General features: G+C 37.2%; 2 pseudogenes; both read left to right on the top strand.

Annotated features, from left to right (window-relative positions):
* The first annotated feature begins 1,905 nt into the window (after positions 1-1,905).
* LOC149846859 (pentatricopeptide repeat-containing protein CRR2, chloroplastic pseudogene) lies at positions 1,906-2,604 on the top strand (annotated as a pseudogene).
* LOC149846858 (putative pentatricopeptide repeat-containing protein At3g11460, mitochondrial pseudogene) lies at positions 2,605-3,411 on the top strand (annotated as a pseudogene).
* Positions 3,412-16,523: the final 13,112 nt, after the last annotated feature.

The following is a 16,523-nucleotide window of genomic DNA, read 5'->3' as shown; positions in this document are numbered from 1 at the left end:
TTATGAAGCTATGGATAGAGCCAAAGAGGCTATAAAAGAAATTCATGACAATGAGGAGAAAAAATATAAACCTTATTGGAAAATAATTGACAATCATTGGGAAAATCAACTTCATCACCCTCTTCATGCAGCAGCATACTATCTCAATCCCAAATACCACTATAGTTCATAATTTTCTAAGGTATGTATTTGTTTATATCTTTTTATTAATTATTTTAAATTTTGAATATGAACTTTCTTTTATCAATTATCAATTTAATGTATTTGACTATTTGCACTATTTCATGTAATTCACAAAGCATCCTGAAGTAAGGCGTGGTTTAATTAAATGTATTGAGAAGTTGGAGCCAAATATTTCAGCTAGAGTAAGAGCATGCAAGCAACTTGAGTTATTTGAAGACGCAAGTGCAGATTTTGGTACTTCTATAGCTGTTATGACTAGAGATGAGCATAAGCCAGGTGATTTATCTTTAACATTATTGTTGTGTTGTGCAAAAGAATATTTCTTTAATCAATTTTTCATTTTTGTGTGTTTTGGCTTTATGCAGCAATGTGGTGAAAAATGCATGGAATATGTGCCCCCGATGTTCAAAAAATTGTTATTCGTATACTTAGTCAAACATGTTCTTCATCTGGATGTGAACGAAATTGGAGTACCTTCGATCAAATTCACACTAAGAGAAGAAATAGATTAGCTCAAAAGAAATTTAATGACTTAGTGTTTGTCCATTATAATTTACGTCTGAGATAAAAGCAATTAAAGAGAACACGTCTTTACCCAATTTCTTTGGACAATATATATTTGCAAACACCAATGGATGAATGGGTCATGCAAGAAGGAGTTTTAGATGGAGATGAGGTAAAAGTTTGTTTGATATTTTAACTTGATTAAACTTTTTTTTAATTTAGTTTTTTGTCTTTCTCTATTGCATGTTAACTCAAATGTGTCATATTTTATTGAATGAAGGATTTCTTAAGAGACTTGGAGATGGAAGTTGAAAACATTGAAGAAACTAATCTTATTGATGATAAAGGTGGTGATGGAGTTGAAGATGAAGATGCAAGGGAAAATGCAAGCACTAGTACTCCAATTCAGCCATTAATTTCTACTTCCAACTCAAGAATTGATTCAAATGAAGTTCCAAATAATAGTACTTCGCCTGTATTTGAGATTTGAGCCATTGACTCTTGACTTGAGAATTGAGATATCATATTTTGTAAAAGTGGATCAATTTTGGATGTTTGAAATTTGATTTTGTCATTGTGTTATGATAATTAACTTTATACTTGTGAACTTTGTAATTTTGTTATATGGCTATGGGTCTAGTATGGTTATTGCTGAGATGCGAAAGTTGATTGCTGACATGCATTGGCAGATTGCTCAAGTATGATTATCTTTACTTTAGTTTTTACTCTTACTCTTGTAAGTTTTTAACTTAACTTTACTTTAGAGCTTGTTTCTATTGAAATATTGAATTATTGTTTTGTTTGGTTGTTCGATTTCTTGCTATTAGATGAGTAATTATAAGTTAGATATAGTTTTACTTGATGTTTTTTTACTTATTAATCAATTACACTAGTAATTAAGTCATTCTACAAACTTTTATATGTTTAAATGATAATTTATAGTGTTTTCTTTTAAAATCAAAATTTAACAAAACCCGGTCCGAGTCACCGAGTTGACCCGCCAAGTCACGAGTCAATAAAGAACGAGTCGAGTTCCGAGTCACGGGTTTTAAAACCTTGCTCTTGAACGAGTGCTCCTCTCTAAGAGAAGTCAAAGTGATCCATGCACACATCATCACCAAGGGGTTCTCTTCGAATCTTTGGTTGACCACCAAGCTCATAAGCGTTTCCAATGTTGTAAGCGTCAGTATGGACTATGCGCGCCAACTGTTTGACGTAATGCCTCAGAGAGATGTGTTCACTTGGAACACTGTTATCAGAGGTTACGCTGATTCCGGGCCGTGTGAAGAGGCTCTTGTTCTATACAGCCAGATGCACAGGGAGGGTCTGCAGCCGGACCACTTCACCTTTCCGTTTGTGGTTCGCTCGTGTGCTGTTCTGTCAGCTCTTTCTGAAGGGAAGCAGTCACATTGCAGTGCAATTAAGAATTGTTTCAGTTCAGATATCTTTGTTCAGACCTCGCTGGTGGCAATGTATTCTCAGTGTGGTGATACGCACAATGCACAGTTAATTTTCAGTGAGATGGAGGTGAAAAATACAGCTTCATGGACGGCTATGGTCGCTGGTTATGTTCAAAATGCATTTTTTAAGGAGGCTTTAGAGGCTTTCAGTCAGATGTTGGAATCAGAAGTAAGGCCAAATTCGATTACATTGGTGAGCGTTCTTCCTTCCTGTGCAAATTTGGATCAACTCTACCAAGGAATGCTGATTCATGCTTATGCATTTAAGTTAGGATTGGATTCAGATATTTCTTTGGTGAATGCTTTGATCTCGATGTATTCAAAATGCAAGAATGTTGATATTGCTAGGTCTTTGTTTGATAGGATGCATGTTAGAAACTTAGTTTCTTGGAATGCCATGATCGCTGCTTATGAAAATAATGATGAGGGGAGGAAAGCTATCAGGCTATTCAGATGAATGCAGACTGAGGGTGTTGAGTGTGATTACATAACAATGGTTAGTGTAATTGCCGCCTGTGCTAGGTTAGGGGCTCTAAACACGGGGAGACGGATGCATGAGTTAGTAGAAATAGATTCCAACCCCTCGATTAGTCATGCACTTCTTGACATGTATGCAAAATGTGGTAGTGTAGAATTGGCACTTAAAGCATTTGATAATTTAAATCAGAAAAGTATCGTATCTTGGAGTGCTATGATTGGGGCATATGCCTCACATGGACATGGTAGGGATGCCCTTTTGCTCTTTGATGACATGCAGAACCAAGGAGTGAAACCAAATGCTTTTACTTTCACGGCCATTTTAACTGCTTGCAGTCATGCGGGTCTTGTGGAAGAAAGACAGAAGCATTTTGATAGCATGAGAAGAGATCACGGTCTTGTACCTGGTCTTGAGCACTACACATGTATGGTGGACCTTCTTGGTCGTGCTGGTCGACTGGTTGAAGCATATGATTTCATCGAGAAAATGCCAATGCAGCCTGATGCTGGTGTTTGGGCAGCCCTGCTTGGTGCTTGTAGAATTCACCGCAACGTGGAGCTGGCCGAGCTTGTGACTGAACAGATCTTCAAATTGGATCATCAAACTATTAACTGCTATGTTCTTATGTCAAATATCTATGCTGAAGCTGGTAGATGGGATGATGTAGTTCGGTTAAGAAAGTTGATAAAAGAACAACAGCTGAGAAAGGTTCCTGGTCGAAGCTTGGTGGAGATAAACCATAGATTCCGCACATTCGTTTCAGGTCCAGGGTTATGCCCCTTGTGACCGTATATAATGAAAAGTTTAATCATCAAGTATCAGGCATGTTCTGTTCCTCGGAATCTTTTCTGGCCACACATTTATACCCAAAAGGAACTACATGGTATTAATCCCATGTTTCTGTTTTGGTAAGCCTCTGACGGAGATGAGCAGAAATCACGTGATATTTAAATGTATCGATTATGCCCAATATTTATTCACTGGTGCCTTGTGCATCAGGTTCTATCAGCTCCATTGCAAGTAGCAACTATGAGCGGCAACTGTAGATACACGAGTAAATGGAAATCACAATTTTATAAGATGGAAAATTCTTCTGCATTTTTGTTTATGTAACATGCTGGAAATAGTCAAAATTTCACCATTTATGGTCAATGTTAAATGAAGAGAATATCTTCATCTCAAACTTGATGGCACTTGGAATTGCTTGTTGCCAGAAAGAGGAGCGAAACTTGGAATTGAACATAACTACATTATGCAATGTACAGTTATTTTATTTCTTGCCAGCCCGTTTTATCTGGTCATATGAAAGCAACTATTGTTTAGTTTACAGAATGACTCCAAGCGGAACAGTATATAATGACAAAAGGATGTTGTAGAAATGCGCTGAACAATTGTGATACAGAGGTTGAAGTAGATGTGATGGGCTATACAGATTACAAGATTGCCAAGGTTTGTCAGGAACATCCCAAGTAATTTATTGCATGGAACTGTGTAGCAGAAGCATGCAGATCAAACTTTCCTATGTAATATATATGTCATGGTAGTTGTAACACTAATCATACCATCCATTGTCTGATACAAATTTGGAATCTTGGAATTCTTCATGTAAGAACACAAACAGGTGCAATCCTGGCCACCAGCACCAACTGCTTCAGTTGAAGTTGACAACTGAAATACCATCTCTTTCTTGGAGTCCTGCTCAGCCCTCAAAATTTTGGTTTGGAATGCTACATATCCAGCATATATAGTAATAAAAGTTCTTCAGTTACTCTCAGCCATTGGTGATAGAAATGATGTTTCCAAGATCTTTGGAAATAGTGGAGAAAATTAATGTTGTGTCTTGAATTCTAGATCTGTTCTGAACCATGACCTGATTAAAAATATTTTGGTGAATGTGCAATGTAAACTTTCACTGGGGGTTTGTTGTGGTGGCAGAGGGATTGGGCTGTTAGGCCCGAAAACGGATCCCACCACAAACCCCTCCGGGGGTGTGGGGGTGGAGCCCCTGCGGTTTGAACTTGTATAGTTTTGTAACTTTTTCTTTTTTATACAGGCTAGGGTTTTATGCCCTTCGTCATATATAGCCGCCTCCTTTGAGAGTAGGGTTTGAGAGTTTCGGGTGTATTGGTGATTACCGTTTTGAGAGCTCTATATCTCACCTCTGTATTTCCCTTAGATCTTGCTAGTGGGTTTTTTCTCCTCTTTCGCCCATGGACGTAGGCCTATGTGCCGAATCACATAAATCTTGTGTCTTATCTTATTTTCTTTCTTCTCTCTATCTTGTGGTTTGCTTCGTTTAGATTGTAGTTTTCATAACAGTTAATTATGGCTTTTTTGATATTCAATAATGGCTTACCTCCTAGAGCATCTTAGAAGGCATGTTGTTTCAAGTATCGAAGGAACAAGGGAACTTCAGAGTGTGTGGAAAAAAATTATATATTCAAAGAGTAGGTTTGTGTCTTGTATTTCAATGTATTTTAGGTACGAAAGGTGTTAGAAGTAGAAGCATTCTATTGAACTTTGCTAGAATATATTAATCGGTATTAGATGAATAGCTTCAAATGTTTAGCCGGATTATTTTGCTTCTACTCTGGTCACAGTTTGGTTCTATTTTTAATTTCAATTGTGTTCTTACCCTCTCCCACAGTCCAACATGGAATTCATGTACCCTTAGAGTTATTGTTAACATATCAAAAATATGTTAACAATGAATGTGCAGTTATAGCTTCCCTTGGAGTAGCCATTACATTCACAGCATAACAGTCACCGAGTTATGGGCCCACCATATTCTATAACTTACCAATGAATGTGCGGTTATAACTACTCATAACGCACTAATTAAGCCCACAAATGTGACCCATTGAATTTCATGTATGAGACCCTATGGCCACAATAGGTCTGGATCCTACACTTGATCCAATTTCTGGATCCAACAGGGTTGGGTAGAAGACCCCTGACTACTCTTTAGGAGGGAGTGATTCCTCACTGAACCGGTTTTCTCCTGTACCAGTTCATTCTTGGATAGGGTTCAGGATTCGTAACTCATTTCTAATGGTTTTGGAATAGTTTCAACCAAAAAATTGGTCTAACCCAACCCATTTTTGTTTCCAAACTTCGCAGGTTGGATTCCAAACTTGTATTTTGGTCTCTATATATAAAACTCAAGCCAAAATTGACCTTATTAGACCCTGACGAAGCCCAAATTGCACTTAGACCGGGTCAAGGCCAGGCGCAATATCATTTAAGGCATGGATTGGATCTAAACGAGACTTTAAATCACACAAACCTTATCCATAATCCATCCCAATCAAATCTGGGTCCAATGAATCCCAAACTGGTCATATGATCCAATCATATTTTAACCATGCCCACAACCTAAACCAAAATCCAAATCCTAACATGAGCCTAACCCAAATCCAGAACCAACTCCACCAATACCCAAACCAACCACATCCCCCATTAAATCCAAAACTCAGGGTACCCCATCATTACCTAAACTCATATTTTAGACCTATAAACTTGGTTTCCCAGATCTGTGAGCCACACATCGTAGAGTTCAGCTAGGGTAGCATATGCTTGTACCATAGGCAGATCAACATGATCAAAGGTGTGCTAGAGTTCTTGCAGACACATTCCTAGAGAGGAACCCGTTTCAGCACACAACACAAGAAAGAGTAGCACATCAGTCTGGAGAGTCCAACAATGAGAATAATGTTTGGCTTGTGCATCCTACAAGGTATATTGAGCATCGTCCAGAGGCTAGAGGCAAACTACATACTCAGGATAAATATCTCTCATATATGGGTCTAACTCCTACAGGTTCTCCGTAGTGAGAGAACTACTATGGAGTTCCCAGAGTTTTAGGGTCGTTTGGATCCAGATGAGATCTTTTCTGGAATGTATGTAGCAGAGGCTTCTTTATGTGACACCATATCCCAAAACATCATAAAGTGGTTTTGGTGTCTATAAAGACACGAGGATTGGCACATGTGTGGTGGGCTCAAATGGGCTAAAGTTGGTCCAATTAAAGCTTGCCTCCAATTCAGGCATGGGAAGAAATGTTCAAAACTATACAGGAAAAGTTTGCCTTGTTAAACTATGTGCAACAAATTTATCACACTTCATCAAAGCTTCAGACTCATGTATTCTACGTATATCTTAAGTGTTTTGTGATAGGAGACATTGAGTAGATTAGACATGGATAATGCATGTCAAAAAAATTGTGGTAGGAGAAAGGTTGTAAATAAACAATTGCTTGTAGGTGTGAAAAAAATTTGATAAGATGTTTAAGAAAACAAGTTTTGTGTTTATATATTTATGTATAGTGCATGTAACATGTTTATATTTAATTACAGTTTGTTATACAAATGAGTGAATAAGAACCAGTCAGCGTAGCAACAAGAACAATCAGAGCATGAGTATGCATTTGTTATGGAAACAATGTTGACTAGTGATGTAAGTGTTAGGTTTTCATGTTTGTTTATTTCTATACATTAATTTAAATCCAACATGAATGTATCACAAATGTTGTTTATATAACATTTAAAAAAGTTTATAACCAAAACTGAATGCATCTATGAGTAAGAGCGATCACCAAAAAAGGTTAAAGTGTGGTTCTAAGTTAATCCTAAAAGTGATAGTCATATTTTTCTCTTGACTCACATAAACTAGTTGTTTAATGTTATTATTTAGAACAAATGATTAGCAAATTCGATAGGAGAAGTAGAGCTCGTGCTTTCTTGAATATATATAACTTCTTGTATCATTTGATGAAAAGTGACTAGGTATTTGTTATAGTGTATATTTATATTTATATTTACACTACATATGATGTGTATTTATAATTTTATCTCAATTTATGTTATAAATTTTAATGTTTTTTAATTGGAACAATACATTGGGTTCTTTGAGAGAAGGATATGCATGCAAAGGATTTTAGGTTATACAACTTCATTGGAACCTCAATGAATGCAAATAATGGCATTGTGGATCTAGTACAACTATTAACCTATTTAATAATATATTTAGTTTCCTTAGTGCACACTCATATTAGGTATGATTAATCTTGGGTTTCAGGAATATAATTTTATAAGGTAGTTTTGATATGACATTTATACTAAATAGCAAATTTGGCCCAAAGAAGGGATTTCTCAATAAAATAATAAGTAATTATTTTCATACATGATTGTCAATTCAATATATACGTGTATATGTTTTTTATAATATAATAATTACATATATGATTGTGGTATATTTGAGTTAATGTACATGAATTATTTGAGTAAAAAGAAGCAACTCAGTTTCACGCAATCGTGTATAGTTTTGTTGAATGTTTGGAATGTAAGCTAATTAGTTGTTTGTTAATAACCTTTTAAGGATGGTATAACATATGCATTACCCAAAGGTACCTCCAACATGATCCACATGATGGTCGTCTAAATTTTGTATCAATTTTTCTGATCTCAAAAATTTTATTAAGCTATAAACGATGATTATGTTTTTTTTTCACTACAAGAAAAATGCGTATTAGCGATGGATGTTATCCGTTGCTAATCCATCGCAAACTACATCGCTAACGTGTTTAGTGATGGATTAACGATGGATTGGCGACGGATAGCATCTGTCACATAATCCTGGTCGCTAAATTATGACAGAATTTGTCTGTCGCCAATCCATCGCTAATTAGCGACGGCTTAGCGACAAGTTATGTCCATCGCTAAGTAGCGACGACATAGCGACGAATTATATCCGGATATAAACCGTCGCTAAATTTTTGTCGGTAATTTAGCGACGGACTAACGTCCATCACAAAACATTGCCTGATTGAAATTGGCAACGGCTTAGCGACAAATACTATCCGTCACAAATTCGTCGCGAATTTTAAAAAAAAGTTGAAATATGAAACTCAAGACAATTTTTTCGTACAATTCATATAACCTGCTTATAAAAAATAAAGTACACACAAAAAATACATATACAGGTGAAACAAATTTAACACAAGTTCTAAGTTAAACAACCAAATACAATCTTTGCCAAGTTATAATTAGTTACAAGTACGTCAAACAAATTAAATACATGAATCTAATCGTCGTCAAGATTCAGGGTATCATCCTCTTCATTTTCTCGATCTACCCCTCCCTCCATACATGCATCAGCTCCTCTACGTTGATCATCTCCAACATCCTACAAGAGAACCAAAATGTTAGTATTTATAAACAAAATGCTCATATGTGTTCTAAGGCAGTCAAAACACTTGCATATTGATTCAATCATTCTCATATGTGTTCTAAGTCTGTCAAAAAACTTTATATGTGCTTCAATCATGCTCATATGTGTTCTAAGGCAGTCAAAAAAATTGCATATTGATTCAATTATGCTCATATGTGTTCTAAGGCAGTAAAAAAAATTGCATATTGATTCAATCATGCTCATATGTGTAGAGAACTTGTAGCTAATTCATGCAGTAGAGAACTTGTAGCTAAATATTTGATGTTGGGAAAGATGTCTTTCCAATCAAAATATATGCATCATCATTTCCTTACTAGGGACACAACACAGAATATGACCCAGGTGTACTAATCTCTAGCTTGCAAATAGTCCATTAGAATAGGCATATTGTAGGAGAGCAATCAAGCAATAGTCACAACTCTTGAATAATGTACACAGCCCCAAAAAGGCTTTTTGGGTAGTAGCAAACACTGACAGTTGCACCGAAGATGGATAGAAAGAACCAACTAAAGAATATACCCTTCTTTTGGAACTCAATAACTCCAAGTAAAATATTGTCTATAAAATATATTGAATCAATAGAGGGAAGGCCCGTTAAATCCTATCTTCCAATACCTTTACTGAATTCACAACCAAGAATTCACCAATTAACTAAATAGTGGATTCTGCTTGTTGCAAGTGAAAAAACAATAAAACCATGTTATGCAACTAAAGATCTAGAGCCAACAGTCAAAACTTAAAAAGTCTTTTATACAAAAAACAAATAGCAAAATCACAATTTCAAATGATTTTTCATACATATCACAAACGACAAACCACAATACAGAAATTAGAAATTTTGAACATGGACTATCAGCATACACAAAACTGGCTCTGGATGGTTACTGGTAAATAAACATATTAGCCACACACTTGAAATGAGTTTGTATGTTAATTTCAAATTGAATTTCCATAGAAGTGATAGGATGTTCAGCCATATGAATATGTAATGAAAAGACAAAGATTAACATTACTAGTTTCCAATGAAAGAAAATTATACTAGTTTCTAATGGAAGAAAATTATAAATAGATGACCTAGCAATATGTAGCAAAAGTGCTTTAATTATAGGATGTCTCGGTAAAGTGGAATTTACCCACATTTCCATATTGGGAATATCAACAACATTTTCTCTTTTCAAGCATAGGATGCATCTGTGTTAAATTCACCATCAACAGGTGAAAGCAAATAATAATTTTTAATGAGAAAGGAAGAAAAGCAATATAAGAAAGATTTCATCAGCCTCCAGGAACAAAACAAGCAATAAATCTGGGTTTCTTATCTAAAACATAGGGCCCAAGAAAAGAAAAGAGCTCATAAGTCTGTTCACCAGGAGGTCTGCACCATGCAATACACAAACGTCTTGGGAAACATGGTTAAATAAACCCATGAATGCCTCAAGGACAGGAAGCAAGGGAAGAAATATGTGTGCTTCAACCTTATAAGATTATGAAAGATAAATTTTAAAAAAATGGCCAAAGGAATCAAGTACATAAATGTAGCTTCCTATTAGGGACTGACTACTAAATCATTGAATAAAAATAATCAGTTTAAAGATGAAATGATATTCATCCATTCATCAAGATAATTCGCATGAGAATAAGATCCTAATAGGAGAACTAAACAAACATAAAGAGGGAATGAAAATGTAGCACCTTAGAAATGAATAAAAACAAAACTAAAAATATTTATAATTAATCGCATAAAAAAGAGGGAAACTTACTTAGAAATGTCACCGGTTGAAGCACCCTTTGACTTTCTGCAAAGAGTTTTCAAGCTACAAAATGTAATTGTATAGGGGAAATTTGAGATAAACATTTATTAAACTTCATTGCCCCTCTGCAAAGGAGAGCGAGAGTGCAGAAAGCCACAAAAATAGTAAATAGGAATCCCAACTTTCGATCAACTCACAGAAGTGCTTTTCACTCCTACCCCGAAAAAAAAATTCATAAAAATACAATCTACAATATAATCACCCCCTGATAATATCATTAATATAAATACCAAAACTGCAACACCTCTCTCTAAACCAGCACTATACATCCAAAACAACCTTAAGATGCTTCAAGCAGACCTCAAAACCAAGCAATTCCATCTCCCCTCTTCTCTATCTCAATAATCTGCAGAAAAATAAGAAAAATACCCAGAAATTTGTTCTTGTTACTACAAGCAAAAGCAAAAGAAAAAGAAAAAGAAAAATAAGGCCAAACACCAAATCTTTTTTTTCTTTTGGGTAATTAAGCTGAGGCTAGGCAGACCAAGCTCACTGATCCCACTCACCATTGTGCTTCTTCGTCAAGGATCTGATGAACCAAATGCACATGAAGACGAAGAACAATGCCGCTGCCCCTCCCACCACAATCGCCACCATCTTCCCCGTTTGATGCCCGTGCCCAGACGAACCTAAAACAAAACCCAACAGAACCACCACCACCCCAAAACCCGGTAAGCTGTTTTTCAGCACACCCACCTGAGAAAACCCCCAAAAAATGAACACCATCTTTAAAAAAAATGGTTTCTTCCCTCCCCAACTCACCCCCTTCCGCGCCGTAGTTTCTATATCGGTTGGAACCACCATCTGGGTAGTACACGTACGTCACATAGCACCTCTCGAGGTAAACCTGGCCGAAATTCACGACGTTGCAGCAATCCTCTACCCCTCGAAAGGTGGTTTTCAGGCTAGCCGCGGAGTCGGCGACCAAGAGGTTGCCCTCGCACTGTCCCAGCACGTAAACCCCGCCATCATCGATGGTGTAGAAGCCACTCCCTGAAATGTCGTCGCCAGCATCCTCCTCATCGCTCTCCGAGCTCACCACCGACTCAAGGATGTTGCCGAGGAGCAGCTTGGCGAGGAGGGCGAGGACGTCGCCCGGCTTGGTGCCGCCGTCAGTGGAGGGGTTGTCGCCATCACCGGAGATGACACGGACAACGACGGAGTCGACCTGGGGGAGGAGGGAGGCGAAGCGCCCTAAGCTACTCTGTAACGAGAGAGACAAGGAGGGAGAATTTAGCGCCCTAATTTGACAGTTTTAATCATAAATTAGCGACGACATTAGCGAGGGAAACTTTCCATCGCTAATTAGCAACGGATTCGAGACAAAATATTTCTGCCGCTTATTTGTCGCTAAGTTGTGACGGATCTTGAGACAATTTTTTTTTGTCACCAATCCATAGCTAAGTAGCGACGGATTTTTTTCGTCCCTGATTTCGCAAATATTTCGAAGGCTAGCGATGGATAGTTTTCTCTCGCTAATCCGTCGCAATTTGGTGACAAAAAAAATCTGTCACAAATTTCTGTCGCTAATCAAGGTTTTTCTTGTACTATTTAGAAAATCCAAGGACCCCCCCTCACCGACTGCACCTTAGCTGGCCTCCGAATGGGAAAAACCTTAAGTTCCCTCTGCCCAGCAGAGAGTACACCCAACTTGACCTTGTAGCAGGGGATGCCACTTGTGGGCTTCGAACTTGTGGCATCCCGTCAACTTGGTGACATTCACAAGTCACCCCTACCAGATAAGCATAGCACTTGTGGGCAACCATGATCATACTTGCATTTAGGACCGGTAAACGAGCCAAGCTCTAGATATTTGGACTCAATCATTAAGGGAAAATCTTGGCTCGGCCTTGTCTTGTAAGCTCGAAATAAGCTGAGCCAAGCCTGAGTTTGTTACCAGCAAATCATTAGTTGGCTCACCATCAAAAGTCTATATGAGTCAAGCTGAGTTGAGCTTCCTCTGTTCGTAGTCAACTTGGATACCTAAGCAAGTTGGCTTGCAGTTCCACTCAGCAAGCCCAATTTCTAAGTCAATCTAAGTTGAAGAGCAAGTTGTGTGTCTCGTATATTGCACTCATGGATCTCATTAATGTTTAAAATATATTCTTATACCTTGTACACATGGCAATATGATAGTGCTAGTTTGATTTTTAGATTTTATGCTTAAACACAAGATCTTTGTTGATTTGGAAATAATGTTATGCTCCGAGTAAGCAAGGGAGACTGCATCTCTTAAAGAAAGTGTAACCGGATTGGATTGGTTCAGATTGGATCTTTTTAGATTTATTTTTTAATAAAAAATGATTGTATTATATGGCTAATTTGATGTATTTTACTAAAAACCCTACAATCTTTTATATTCTTTTCATATCCAAAATTGTAAATACCTAGATTTAAAAAGACCATTTTACCCTTTGCACATGCGAACTTTCAATTATATATGTGACCTTTCTCTCAAATTTATGACTATTTTTTGCAGAACAATCTTTGTTATTAGATTTATATCTCTTTTATTCAACGAAAAAAATTTGTATTTTTATAGTCGTCAGAAAGCTGAGACACATGCCTATAACTTTCATGTTTTGAGTGAGAATCGAAAATCCCTCTAGGGTTCTCATTTTTTAGTTCCAAAACCATAATATAAACATCCTTTTTTGACTGAAACAACCAAACAATCTATTTTTTTAAGACATTTTGACCCAAAAAATGAAGGATTTTGAAAAGATACAAAAAAGAACAAAGAAACTATAACAAAATATTTTTTCAACGACACTTGATTTGCTGAAAAATTATGAATGAGAGCTAAGATACAACCTCGACAGTGTTCCGAAAATAGGAGATGAACAAAAGTGGTTGTGTCTTTTCCGTTTGTTCTATGCTATTTTCTGACTACATGCTCCAGAAATCTAAAAAAACAAAAAGAAAAAAAGAAAAGGATCGGGATGTTAGCTTTCCACAACCACTAAAATCACCTTAATTGATGAGCAGATGGGGAGAAACATCCTCTGAAAGATAGATTGTTCCTCTTAAACATGTGAATAATGGACATAGGCGATAATGAAGAAGTCCACATAAAATATATGCAAACTTGAGGAAGTCCACATAAAATATGTTTGGATTTCCTCAAGTTCGGATAAAATATATGTGGACTTTCTCATTTTGTTAGAGTTTGACAGGATGTTCGCTAATATTATTAAATAAACTTCACAAAGTCTGTAAAAAAAATATGCAGACCTCATTTTAAGTGGGAGTATGTGGCACCAAATGAACAGGGGGGGCATTTACCGTAAACTTTGTGAATTATGCTCATAAGAAGGGTAAAAAGGACATTCCAAAGTTGGATATTTACAATTTTGGACTTGGAAGGAATATCGAAAACTATAGAGCATTTCGAAAAACGTGTTTAATTACCCATATAGTATGGTCATTTTCCGTTTTTTAATCATGTCAAAAAATTATACTCTAAAATGATCCAACTGGAATTATGGACCCATGTAAAAACTTCTGCAAAACGTGATTTTATTACAATAATATCATGATAAATATGAGATATTTTTTAAAATAAGTGATATTTTATGTAATGTACAGTTATTTTATTTCTTGCCAGCCTGTTTTATCTAGTCATATGAAAGCAACTGTTTAAATTACAGAATGACTCCATGCGAAACAATATATAATGACATAAGAAGGAAGGATGTTGTAGAAATGCGCTGAGCAATTGTGATACAGAGGTTGAAGTAGATGTGAATGGCTATACAGATTACTAGCTTGCCAAGGTTGGTCAGGAACATCCCAAGTAATTTATTTCATGGAACTGTGTAGCAGAAGCATGCAGATCAAAACTTTTCTATGTAATATATTCATGTCATGGTAGTTGTAACATGTGCAATCCTGGCCACCAGCACCAACTGCTTCAGTTGAATTTGACAACTGAAATACCATCTCTTTCTTGGAGTCCTGCTCAGCCCTCAAAATTTTGGTTTGGAATGCTACATATCCAGCATATATAGTAATAAAAGTGTTAGGTGTAAGAAGGAAGGGAGAGAGAATTCCAAGAAGAAACGTGGGTTGCTTTTTACCTTTTGGAAAAGGTTGGTTTTGAATAGTCCCATATTGATTGTGCTTGAGTTTTTTGTGGGCTTTATAAGCCACATGTAAACTCATACACTTGTTCCTGAGAACAAGAGAGTGGGATGACCACCACACACACACGCGCGCGTGCCCGCCCGCCGTGCTGTGCCGTGCCGTGTCGTGCTGAGCCGGGCCGGGCCGGGCCGGGCCGGGCCGGGTTCGGGTAATTGGCCCTTTAGGGCCATATCCATTCAAGACCAAAGTACATTTTTACCCAAAGTTTCTGTGGATACGGGTTTTGAGAAATGATAACGGGTCACGACTCCTCGGAGTCTGTGCCCGTTATGGCTCTTCGGATTCCGTAACGGATCTCGATGTTTCGAAGTCCGTTAACGGGTCACATCCCCTTGGATTTCGTAACGGGCTCCTTCCACGTTTCATAACCGTTCGTGGGTTATAAAAGCGTGATCAGGGGTGGGGTTACGGAGATGCTGAGAGACAGACGCTTTGGTTTTTGAAGCTCTGTGTTTTCTCTTTTCCCTGTTGTTTTCTCTTTCTCTTTTCTGAGTTATCCCAAAAGGGGTTGTTCTGCAACGTTGGTTCAAATAGGCTATTTTCGAAGGACGACTCGCCGGAGTGCACCGTTCGGTTCGTCGTGACTATTGTATCCTGGGGGAAGGACGCCGGACCCTGATTTGCACTGTATGTGGGGGCGAATATTCTCTAAGGGGAGTACTTCCATACGCCTTAGTCTGTTACACAATATTAACATGCTTCTCTTATGTTTATTTTGTTCCATGTATATGTTTGTTCATATGCTGCTGTCTGGATTTTGGTTTTATGCGGAATATGTCATGCTTGCTCCCTGTTCCTGTTTCGATCTACTGTTTATCATGATTTATATGCTGATTTATATCATGTTTTATATCATGATGTTGATTGTGAAATTGTGTGATCCAAAATATGATCCAACAAAAAGTTCTTCAGTTACTCTCAACCATTGGTGATAGAAATGATGTTTCCAAGATCTTTGGAAATAGTGGAGAAAATTAATGTTGTGTCTTGAATTCTAGATCTCTTTCGAACCATGACCCGATTCAAAAATGTTTTGGTGACTGTGCAATGTAAACTTTCACTGGGGGTTTGTTGTGGTGGCAGAGGGATTGGACTGTTAGGCCCGAAACCGGAGCCCACCACAAAGCCCTCCGGGGGTGTGGGGCCGGGTGGAGACCCTTCGGTATGAACTAGTATAGTTTTGTAACTAGTTAGGGTTTGAGAGTTTCAGGTGTATTGGTGATTACCGTTTTGAGAGCTCTATATCTCACCTTTGTATTTCCCTTAGATCTTGCTAGTGGATTTTTTCTCCTCTTTCACCCATGGACGTAGGCCTGAGTGCGGAATCACATAAATCTTGTGTCTTATTTTATTTTCTTTCTTCTCTCTATCTTGTGGTTTGCTTCGTTTAGATTGTAGTTTTCATAACAGTTAATTATGGCTTGTTTGATATTCAATAATGGCTTACCTCCTAGAGCATCTTAGAAGGCATTCTGTTTCAAGTATCGAAGGAACAAGGGAACTTCAGAGTGTGTGGAAAAAAAATATATATTAAAAGAGTAGGTTTGTTTCTTGTATTTCAATGTATTTTAGGTACGAAAGGTGTTAGAAGTAGAAGCATTCTATTGAACTTTGCTAGAATATATCAATCGGTGATTAGATGAATAGCTTCAAATGCTTAGCCAGATTATTTTGCTTCTACTCTGGTCACAGTTTGGTTCTATTTTTAATTTC

Source organism: Nuphar pumila, chromosome 2 (assembly GCF_984573655.1).
Source record: "Nuphar pumila chromosome 2, dmNupPumi1.hap1.1, whole genome shotgun sequence".
NCBI lineage: Eukaryota > Viridiplantae > Streptophyta > Magnoliopsida > Nymphaeales > Nymphaeaceae > Nuphar > Nuphar pumila.
This window is presented reverse-complemented; position numbering and strand designations above follow the sequence as displayed.